At 38.5% G+C, this 12,504-nt stretch overlaps 1 protein-coding gene across 2 annotated transcripts in view; it reads right to left on the bottom strand.

Annotated features, from left to right (window-relative positions):
- The window catches only part of LOC135208783 (5-hydroxytryptamine receptor 5B-like), a 157,819-nt gene that overhangs the window by 46,990 nt on the left and 98,325 nt on the right, over positions 1–12,504 (bottom strand). The gene's annotated exons all lie outside the window — the stretch shown is intronic.

The raw sequence follows: 12,504 nt of genomic DNA, 5'->3' as shown, positions 1-12,504 counted from the left end.
CTTTCCTGCCGCAGATTCAATTTCAAAATCGACACATAGGAACATGAAAATATATGTTATTTTACCTGTGCATGCTTGCGAGAGAGAGAGAGAGAGAGAGAGAGAGAGAGAGAGAGAGAGAGGTGGAAATGCAAACATACATCGGAGTATCCATAAACAATGTTTACTGACGGACGTTCACGACTGAGCCGAGCCAAGCGTAGCTAATCTCTCTCTCTCTCTCTCTCTCAACCGTTCCACGTCCCAGACAAAGAGGGAGAGGTGGTTGGACAGAGCATTCAATGAATGGGATACTGGCATCCCATTGTTAGTGCATAGCGGATGCCAATGAATGAGCGAAGGATGAGGGGAATGGCGATAGTGAATGCCTAATGAGACGGTAGAGGTAGGGTTTGTCTGGATTGATATCAAAGCGACAGTTTTGAACAGATTTCTTATTATTTCTTAAAACAGTGACGCCAAAAAAAGGCCCTTCTACTGGTCACTTTTTTTTTCTCATCTGATACGTTTATTAATGTAACACTTTTTTTTAATCAGAAACTGTGTATTTCTGGTGATAGAAGTTCACTCTCGACGTGGTTCGGAAATCACGTCAAGCCGTTGGCCCCGTTGCTGAATAACCACTGGCTGCATGCAACGTAAAAACACCATACAAACAAACAAACAAACGAGAATGCCCTCTTAATTTTGTCACTGCAAATGAAGAACCAGATGAAGAAATTCAGACATTCTGAAGCCCGAAGGTTTAATATGGTGGTTATTTATCTCTAGGCTTATTTTAAGCCTCACCCTTCTGGACCTGACCAAAGATTAATGGACGATCAGTAATTTCTTTTCTTGACAATTGCGAGATTAAGTCTCCTTTATTTGTTTCTTGTTGGTAGAATGGGTTCGTTGATTATATAGTGGACTTAAAAGAATATGCATTTATGCATTTACACCGTGATATTTGATAATAGTAAACTAACCCTCTCTCTCTCTCTCTCTCTCTCTCTCTTCTCTCTCTCTCTCTGTCCTCGAACATATGGGCTATTAATATGGCCCGGTGAATTATTTCCTTTTTTATAGGTTTTGTGCGTTGTATTTCATCACGTATATATTTCTATTTGTGTTGCGAGTAGTTTCGTTCGCGTAGCTAATACCATCAGCGAACATTCTGGAGTAAATTCACATCACGAACAATACTTCAAAGGTAATGCCGCAATTATAGGCATCGTGACTAGAATGGCAAAATGTTGTAAAATACAAACCTAACCCTCGAAGGTCAGGGCAGAAATATATTACCCTTCGGGAGATGTTATGGCCAAGAGATTTGGTACAACCGGAAACCAGGTATGATGGGGGTCAAGGAAGGACCCCAAAAGGAGCTTTCTTGGCGAAAAAACAACAACAACAAGAATTATATACCAGTAGAAAGTTGACGATCCAGTTTACAAAAAAAAAAAAAAAAAAAAAATAAATAAATAAATAAATAAATAAATAAATAAATAAAAAATAAAAACATATCGGTCTCCGAATCAAAGGTCACATTAAAGGAAAACTGAAAACAAAAAGGACTAAGGAAGCAGAATCCGAACCTATCCAGCGGCCGTAGATCATAGCATAAATGGCAGCAGCATCAGCCGCCGCTCTCCGAGAAACACAGGGATGGAGTCGTAAAATTCCTAAAATAATGTAGTTTATGTAGAGGAGAGATGGGCGCCGAAGAAGAGGCGACCAAGGATGGAGACAATCAATCCTTGGTTGAAGGAGTGGTGAACCTTCTTGCCTCGTGCTCCCTCCTATCCTGTAACCGCCCCCCCCCCCCCCCCGGCCAATTACACGCCCCTCCTCCTCCCCTCTCTCCAGAATCCATGCAGCCTTCCCACGACTGATTCCCTCATGTTCTCTCTTCCCTCCTTTTTCTTCTTCTTCTTCTTCTTCCGATGATGATCATCGCTCATCTTGTGTTAGCAGACGCATAATAAACAGCCAGTGAGCGATAGTTGGGAGAGACCGCACAGATATGGAAACGAATAAGGCTGCCGAAAACGACAGAGAACAAGACTAAGGAATCGACACAAGTGATGGAGAGAGCGAAAGAAGCAAGAATTATTTCACCATATTCGGTTTCCTGAAATCGAGCGAACTAGACCATATTACTCCCCTCGCATCATTCAAAGATTACTTAGTAAAATGGCTGGTTACGAGCGTCGGAGGTGAGATACTACATCAGTAAAACTACGGTATTCAGACCCCATCCATTGACTGCAATAAGTTATTGATTGGAGGTTACTCGACGTGACAACTAACTGGGTCACTGACTCCGCATATAATGAGGCACTGCTCAATGAAAGCACTAGTACTAGGCACTTCGCGTCGAATTTTTCGCAGGCAAATTCTTCCTTTCCCAGCGGAAGTCGTTAGACTAACAAAATACCAAGAGAACTGCATAAATTTGATTATTATTCAAGAAGAAAATGTGAAGAAAAAGCTGAAGCCAACATACTACTTCACTGGACAGCGCCAACTACGTATGTTCGCTGGAGTCGAACAATGGAAAACAGGCGGCACGTTCCATTGTGGAGTCAGTCTGCGACGGATCATGCTCAGTCACAGAAGAGGTATAGTGGTGGTGTTCTTTCTCCTCCATGAGCTTCGACAGTTTATTTTTCAACAGCTTATCTATATTCACGTCTGACCCTTCACAGCGCCGTCCGTCCCTTCTGGCGGGAGAATTCCAGACTCACATGGTAACAGCGACTGATTATCATATGGGGTGGGGGTAGGGGTGATTAGGGGAGAACATAACTAAGGAAAGCCACTTGTTGTATGCTAGAAACAACTGCGGCGTTCGTGGAATACTCTTCCCTGAATTAAACGACCATTTCATGCAAATAAAGTTGAAAAATTGTATTCCAAAAAATCCGATCTCTCATAAGGAATTGATATTATGTCATTGACCCAAATGGCCGCCGAACATTCGACTGTAGACCCTAGGGACAAATGACATGCGTGTCAAAGTTGCGTCCCCCGGGATAACCAGCAGCAAGGCTTGTGACTTGAGGTACGGTCGTGTGTGTGACATGCAATATAATTTCTGAATACTGTGGTTAGACAAAGCTATGAAAATATACAAAGGATGGTCTTCACCAAGCTCTCCTTGGTAACAAGATCAACGCCATTAGTTTTCCTTAATATACAATATCAAACGAATTCTGTTCACTTTGACGTTCAAATGAAAATTATACACGTATACACAGATATATCTATATATCTATCATCTATCTATATATATATATATATATATATATATATATATATATATAGTATATATATATATATGTATATATTAAAATAGATAAAATTTTCTAGCAAGAAGTAAGAGGGATCCGTCTTATGACGCTTGACGTGCAAATGAAGAGTTAATATACGTATACACAGCTATATAGTATATATATATATATAGATATATATACATATAGATATATATATATATATAGTATATATGTATATATATATATGTATATAGATATATATATATAATATATATATATATCTATATATATATATATATATATCTATATGTATATTTTAAATAGATCAAAATTTTTCTAGTCAAGAAGTTAAGAGGGCTCCGTACTTTATGACACACACACACACACGCATATATATATATATATATAATATATATATATATATATATATATATATATATATATATATATATATATATTAATATTTATGTGTATAAATATTCGTGGGTTTCTTTATGGTTGGCATACAGATGATAATCCTAGTAGACTCCAAAACTATACTTAACTGTGATAAATACGCTGAAACAACACTAGTAGGTACACTTTTACACGTGCGGTATAATACACATATGAAATCATGCCGTCAAAGACAACAATGAAATAAGAAAAGCCCGAGATAGGGCGTGAACTACTGTTGTTACCCTCAGAAACAAATATATGGATACATCTCCTTATAAAGGGTCTCATATCTTAAATAGAAACACACAAAAGCAAACCATTGCGTGTATTTTAAAGTTCATTTCATAAAATTGCCTGTTGAAAGACGGGAAGTTAGGCAGAATGCTTTCAGAAAACAGTGAACGCTGCAAAGACTCCTTAGAACGGCTCGATGCAACAAGTAAATTGTGGCCATAGGACAAGTAAAGTGATTGGAATGGCCAAAGGACAAGTGAATGGAATGGCCATAGTACACGTAAAGTGATTGCAATAGCCATAGGATTGGAATGGCCATAGGATAAGTAAAGTGAATGGAATGACCATAGTACACGTAAAGTGATTGCAATGGCCATAGGATTGGAATAGCCATATGACATGTAAAGTGATTGGAATGGCCAAAGGACAAGTAAAGTGAATGGAATGGCCACAAGACTATTAATGTGATTGGAATGGCCATAGGACAAGTAAAATTATTGCAATGGCCATAGGACTGGAATGGCCATAGGACAAGTAAAGTGATTGGAAAAATGAAATATGTTTGAAGTAGCGTACAAGTGGAGTGATTGAAAACTACTGAAAAGAGGTTCCAGTCACGTATATTTATATTCTGCGTTGATTCGAATAATTCTAGACAGGACGATTGGTGCAAAAATCAGCGCTGAAGCGCTTTTAAATACCCAGTGTTAGAAAAGACGTGTTCCAAAAAATTTAAGAGTCTCTAGGAATTGCAGAATCTTGTAACTGCTAAATAAAAATAGATTGCACAGCATATCTCTGGGAGGTGTCTACCTTTAAAGACTAACTTATAGAATGAAATGTCGCCAAACTTTATTTTAATTGAAATACTTAAAAATAGAACTTCCTGTGACAGTAATACGGTAAAAAAAATTAAAATAACTAAATATTATATTGACAATCAATGATAATCTGTTCTAAGCAAAAGAAGAAGAGGAAGAAGACAAGCTATTGATAATACTAAGCAAACCAAAAGTCTTCCGTGGGGCATCTTCGGCATGGAAAGAAAGATGACCGAAGGAGATATTAACCCTCTACATCAATAAAGTGCTAAAAGGCAGGCATCTAAAATCTCGAATAACTGCGGGGAATGATGTAACTGTCACACTATACTCCTTACATAATATCACCGACAAAAAAGAAACAAGAAACGGAAAAAAAAACTATGGCCTGGGGTGACGGCCACGTTTCATCTTTGTATGTACCAATTGAACTGAACAGAGAAACAGGATTCAGAGCCAAGTATTTACGGCTTTTCAGTGACTCAAAAACAGTATTTAAAACAGTTTTCTTTGCCATGATGTTAATACTAGGACCATTATATTAGGTATGAAAAAGACATGACAAAATCAATAACTAAAATGAACCGGGAGGTTTATATTCTAGGTCGAACACATACACATGCACAAAGAACAGAGTGTCTTGTGAAATGTTATCTAGGTCTTCAGGTTACTCTCTTACATAACCGCAGAGCACTTTCTGTACTATTCTTTTTTTTATTCCGAAGTACATGCGGTCTTCAGAATGCCATTCAACTATAAAATAAGCCGTAATACGCCAAGACATTTGTTTATCTTGCTTAAACATAGTCTGTGCACGATGGAATATATAATTTGTTAAATATTAAAGAAAAATAGATAAATAAATAAACCAATCAATAAATAGATAAAACAAACAAACTCTTCTATCAGATTGTCCCTTCCCTATTTACGACCTGACGAAAACAGGCAAGAATAAATTCCTCTTTTAAGTATATGAGAAACAATCACGACATTTATTCCGTTTACTAGCTCTCATTATAGACTGTTTCTTCCGTATATCATGTATCCCTTTATCATATTTTTCATCCAGAAAGTTTTTCCACTCCTGAAAAACTGCGCTGGTAACCGAATGAAGCGTAAGACTCCTTCAGTAATTACTCGCCAAGCGAGGCGAATATGGAAACGTAGGTAATGTAATCGTTAATCTGTATGGAACCGGTCTTGGATTGAAAAGAAAGATAAGAGACACAAGAGGTGGAGAGAGAGAGAGAGAGAGAGAGAGAGAGAGAGAGAGAGAGAGAGAGAGTGTGTGTTTTGTGTGTGTGGTAAAACGAAGTATTGATAAAAGCTTTCATTGTGAACGAGATGTCTTTACAGTTAAGAACAAATAAAGTGACGACGCAGTGAAGTAGTCTAAAGCTTAGAATTTTTGACAGACATTGTCATATTATTATTATTATTATTATTATTATTATTATTATTATTATTATTATTATTATTATTATTATTATTATTATATCTAGAGGAAGACCCTCAAGTAGTATTTTTAAGCAATATTGATAATAGAGGATTTCAGTGTAAGAATATTTTAGTAGCATCATGAATGTATCCTGTTAGCAAATAACGATGATTATGATAAGTAGCTAACGTCGGTGTTTATTATTATTATTATTATTATTATATTATTATTCGTAATGATGATGATGCCAATAATAATGATAAAAATAAGATATTATTATTATTATTATTATTATGATTATTATTATTATTGTTGTTGTTATTGTTGTTTAAACAACAAAAGCACTAATACTATTTAATCAGGAGTCTTCAATAAAAGCTGAAACTCACCAATGCATGTCTAAAGGAGTGCAAATTCCACGCGAGGTTTTGAAAAATATAAATAGGAAAAAAAAAAACCAGATATCCATCCACAGTGATTAATGAATGACAACCTTAGATTAGGTTCTCGACGAACACGTTGATAATTTTTTTTTAACTGGAACAAATCATCGTTTTCTGTATCATCATAAATATTCAGGAGGAGAGACTCGTCCAAAACAAGCATGAGCCTAGCCGAGGATTATTCAGTGTAAGATTTAACCGGCTTAAAGCGGTTAGGCTAAAAGGGTCAAGTTCTATTGCTAAGAAGAGGCCAAAACTTGCCTTCGCTGATGACGATCCATGGGGTAAAAGGCTCATAGGAAAGTAAACTTATAAGCACAATCATAGTTGTATGAGGCACAGTTAAAGGAAATGAACGTACGTCAGTTTCTACTGATGAATGTGCATTGGCCTTCGCATACTAACGACTTGCTTGCAGACCTTTCCTCTCGTGTGTCGCCAAATGGACGATGTGAACCCCGCGTTCAGTGATGAGTTCGTTGAATAGTCTTTGGAACAGTCACCATTTTCTCTGTAATATGTGAATTCTTTTGCTTTGATTTCACTGAATCCGACTCCTTTTAATGCTATAATGACAAAGCCGTCTTTATTTCATTATTTTGGAGTCTTTAGTAGTGTACGTAAAAATGAAGAAATGAGAAAAATTACATAAGAAAATCTACATATGCAAACGTTGTTGACTCATGATGTTACCAAAGCCAAACATACAGTCACTGGTGCACACGTTTACCCTTTAGTCATTCTTTTATTGATGATACTGAGCCGCCAAATCGAAAATCATAATCTTGATGCGTTTAATAACTCAATCACCTTGCAACTGATTAGCGTCGACTTTCAAGATAAATGAAAGCCCAGAGGCCAACAGGATACTAAGATCGATAAGAAATGAACTATTCTGACCAAAGTGAGTGTAAAAAAAACACACACACACAAAATAGGTCCAGATACTTGATAACAAATAAGGAGAGACAAGCTTCCGACAAAAGAGAGACATAAAGGAATGTAAAAAAATAATCACCTAGGCTCAGATACCTTGAAGCATCGATAAAATTAGAATTTAGGACAATTCTTGGTCAGACTTGACCTATTCTAAGTTGCCTTGAACGCAAGGTGGTTCCTCGTTCTGCGAAAGGGATTTGGGGTCCTGTTTGAAAATAAAATAAAAAGAAAATAAAAGTCTAGGAGAAAGGTTCTGGGGGTTTGTTCTGTATTTGTGCTTTATGAGCAAGAACACTTACATAGTTCTGCTGTTACTTTCAATACTGTTACCACAAGTATTGTTACGTCTTAGACTGCGGTTTCAGAAAGTTTATAAAAAACCACAGGTGTAAAACGGAAGTAATGTAAAAGAGCCTTGAAGAGTAGCTTCGAAAAATCAATGCATAATTTTTTTTAGGCCTTTAAGAAGTGATATGCTTGTCTCCTTTTTCATTTGGCGTTTGGCGGACGCGTTTATGTGCTGGAGTCGCAGTAAATTTCAGCCTCTTATCATTTTCTGATATCAGCTTGACACAGCAATAAAAGGCGTGTAGCGAAGAGTGCATGTCGTTGCTCTTAAAGCTACAAACCACGCAAATCTGAAGCGACGATATGAATTTGTATAGATCATAACAATCTCCTTCATTATCCACCGGGCAGATGGTTTCGTCACCTAACGTCTGCAGGGGAATCGGATATATATTGTAACATGTGTCCAAGTCGTTAAGCTCCCAGTCGGGAGATGAGGTCAAGATGGCAATACAGATAGAGGTTCTACCTTCAGACAGATCCCAGACACTCTCGAATGCCAGAGCTCCTTCACTGCACAACTAGATATGCATATGCAGAGGATAATTACCTACCCAAATCAAAACAAACTTACTATGATCTCACTGTCTGCTTATCCTTGTTCCAGACGGTGCCTTAACACAAGGTCAAGATTCTACTCTGGTCGAAGGCCTCCTTCGTATACTACGCCGTTGACCCAAAACTCCCCATTTCACTTCACTCTCTCCTGAAAATGAATTTCCAAAACTCCATCGTCCTTGGCGTCCTAGACTTGTCTCGTGTGGTTGCTGCTGACTCCAGACATTACTAGATGTCATGAATATGCAAGCATCCACCCCAGATGTGGTCCTAATGAGGAGGAGGAGGAGGAGGAGGAGGAGGAGAAGCGGGAGGTGAGGCCATCGAACAGATATCATCAGAACCCACCGAAAGGCGTTGTCTTAGCAACAAACTTCAGAAATGGAGAGAGAGAGAGAGAGAGAGAGAGAGAGAGATAGAGAGAGAGATAGAGAAGGTCACGTGGAATCCGAGTGTGCGTTCGTACAAGTTCACAGTTCCTGTCTAGGAACTCAGAAGGTCTGTTCGGTGACTCAGAAAGTTTTATGTAGTTTGCACAAAATAGGAAAGAAAACTAATAAAAGAAGGGCGTTGCGGACTGGGTTATTCTGTCCGAATTTTGTACAGTTGAAGACCCAGATTAAGACTTCATTATCAAACAAATGACACCATTTTCTACAGGAATGCGACTGTGATATGCAAATGGTCTGTGCCTAATCGAACACTTGGATCTCGGCGTCTTTATCTGACATGCTCTGGTAACACATTTGTTCACCGTAACATTAACCCAAGATGAAAGACCCCCTACCGGGCCGCCATGGCTAAATTAGGTCTGGGCACAGAGTATATCTTGTATCGATAACGTATACATCTGCTCTCTGAATCTTCATATTATTCTGTGCACGCGACAGTAATGGATGTCTCCGTACAACCGTGCATACTTCCAGTTGTATGTGTGGACCAGAAAATGTCTGCTTATATGAACGTGTCAAACAAGGCCACCACAGACCAGACTGACGTCAGAGGCAAAAGGGGTCTTCGAATAGAAAGTCTTCGTATCCATTTGGATGTTCTGTCGGCTGGCTGCCGGCCCTAGACTAACTAACACCGATTGATTGGGTCTGATGCACAACTAGATACTAGGCTGAGCACCGCCAAGAAGTCAACACCAAAAGGAGCCAAAGCTTAGGGATGAAATCACTGAGTAAAGAGACAATTAATGGCAACGCGAAAAGAAACGAACTATTTCAGTGGGAGACAAAATTAGAATTTTTCGTAACGAACAAAGTGCGTCTGTTGCAGAAGACAAAAGCAATGTAGTTGACAAGCACAAGACGTACGATTAAGAGGCAAATGGACATTATATTCCCGGATAATAACAAGTAAGAATTATGGAAGAATGATATAAAACAACAAACATGCAGGTTACCTAGCAGCAGTCCTTGACATGAGCACAATGAGTTGACAGTCCTATTACAAAACGGCGATTTTATTATCTCTGATAAACAGCTTTCACTTGCAGATAAACGTGAATTTGAAATTGGGTCCTGTACCTTGTGATTTTGACGTTTTCTTGAAATTTTACAGAATTATCCTATGAAAATGAGGAAGAAAATAAGAGAAAAACAAATGAAATCATAAGAAAAACCATTGATCCAAAGTTCCCCAAAAATTCTCTTATTCATTGTCTGGGGTCAATACTTTTAGGTTATCGAAGAGGTCTCTCCCTCTTCCTCCTACTCGCCAGTCTCTTCTTAGTTGTCTTTTCCTTCCTCGTCTTCAGAGAAACCATATGATGGATTTAAGTTGAAATAAAAACATGACAACGAGGAATTCCGCAATCCTTTTACAATTATTTTTTTAAACGCTAATATTCCTAATAGCATTCATAATTAAATACACGCAGTAAACACTAACATGCCTGCCACTAACCATACTAACATGTAACTGCATTTTAAAAATTCCCCCTTCTCTTCATAATCTCAGAAAGGCGTGATGCGATTACAAACCCTTCCTATGAATAAATAAATGAATAAATAAATAAATAAATAAATAAAGGTCTTCGTGCAACGTGAGATCATCTCCTAGAATTCGTTAAAATCACCGAGCTGTCATGGCTCCGGGTCCCTGACTCTGAAATACTTTGTCCAAGCCATAAGGGTATTTAAGGGGACTTTTATTACTTCAATTTAAAAGGACTGGAAGAGAAGAGGAGGAGGAGGAGAGGGCATTTGGTAGGAGGAGGAGGAGGAGGACACAGACAAAGGAACCACTGGTTGGTCGAAATGCCCTGGACCAATAATCATCGTCTGCCCATAGCTACGTACGATCAGTGACCATGTGTTCGATGTATCTGATTATTGAATAATGTAAAAGAAAGACATCTGGAGAAATCCAATATCTTTGAATCGAAGAAAATGATTCAACTGATAACCATATAAGAATAGATTATAGCGTCCAGGTGTCACTCGGGTCGCTAGACGCCCTTCGGTTCAGAAAGAAGGGCCCGACGTTTGGCTTTGGAAGCTTTCGCTCAAACCAGTTCGACTGAAGGGAAACCGAAATGGATCCTATCCTACATAAAGCATCATCCTTTCACGCTTTCAATCTTGTCGTTTTGGGTAAAATAACTCGCGTCTTACTATAGCAAAAGAAGCAATTGTTTGATTTTGTAAAATTTTAAAGACGTGAGTAAACCAATGCTTTTTTTTTATATAAAATAATAGCATTGGTTTACTCACTTCTTTAACATTTTACGAAATCACACAGTTTTTTTTTATATCATGTTCAATAGACTTACTGTTGTATCTTGTTATGTTTGCACAGGATATATAATACACACACACACACACACACACACACACATATATATATATATATATATATATATATATATATATATATATATATATTGAATACACACACGCATAGTATATGTATAGTGTGAATCATAATTATGCTAACCCCACGGCCAAGGGAGGAGGTCTACCTGGCTAGAGGACCCCCAAGAGCGAGAGTAGGACGAATTTGGAACTCCGGCAGACGGCCAGGTGCCGGAGGAAGAGCGAACGCCGGAGCCAGGGCTTAGCAACAAATGAAATTCGTCCAGAGCCCATCATTCTGGCTATTTGTAAGAATCTGAACCCATTCACTGGTCCCGTCCCTAGCCTCAAATGCCCACTGATTCGAGATTAGCGGGAAGAGTCACTTCAAAAGGAACCTCGCGTGGGTGTGAAAGGTTCATACATCTGGCCCGAGTTACTTCACTTACGGTTAGTCCGAATGTTTGGTGGCTGGACGCATTCGCATATATAAATACTAAATGCATTTCCCGAATTCGGACGAAATCGATTGCCGCATTTGTACGACGTATCCAGCGATATTTCACCCAGACAGACAGAGAGAGAGAAGAGAGAGAGAGAGAGAGAGAGAGAGGTCCTCAATATAAGGGCTGGCAGGTTCTGGATAGCAACAGACCAGCAAGGGCAGAGGGCATGACCCATTAAAGCCCCGACAACGGTCACTCTCCATTCATTCTCTACGAGCTTGTTCCGCCCACACTCACAAGGGCCACACATAGTCACGGACAAAGGCAAAGGGCCTATACAGGTACACACGCGCAGTGATAGCGACAAGGACATCGACTTGCAGAGACCTAAATAGATCAAAATCTCTGTCGTGAGATATAAAATTGGAAATCACAATAATGTTAAAATTAATCATTGTGATGATAAACACAAATGCATTTCAGTTATTCATTCAACAGTTACCAAAGGCTATTTTCCTTCTTATTCATGTCGTTATAATGTAAAAAGATAAAATAATTAAATAATTACTATAGTGTCTTCGAATCTTATTCGCCGGCCTGTGCACTACCTTCTCCGATCCCAGGGTGCGAGAGACACATGTATGCCCACGTGAGCTTTCCCTCGAGTTCACTTCATTTTTATTTGGATGACAGAACTCGACTCACACTCGAACCTACACGTGTAAATATGAGGGCCCTAATGCACACAAAAACGCGAACTTGCAATTTATAGTGACACTTC

Source organism: Macrobrachium nipponense, chromosome 35 (genome assembly GCF_015104395.2).
Source record: "Macrobrachium nipponense isolate FS-2020 chromosome 35, ASM1510439v2, whole genome shotgun sequence".
Classification (NCBI taxonomy): Eukaryota; Metazoa; Arthropoda; class Malacostraca; order Decapoda; family Palaemonidae; genus Macrobrachium; species Macrobrachium nipponense.
The sequence above is the reverse complement of the archived record's forward strand: the minus strand, read 5'-3'. Positions and strand labels throughout refer to the sequence as shown.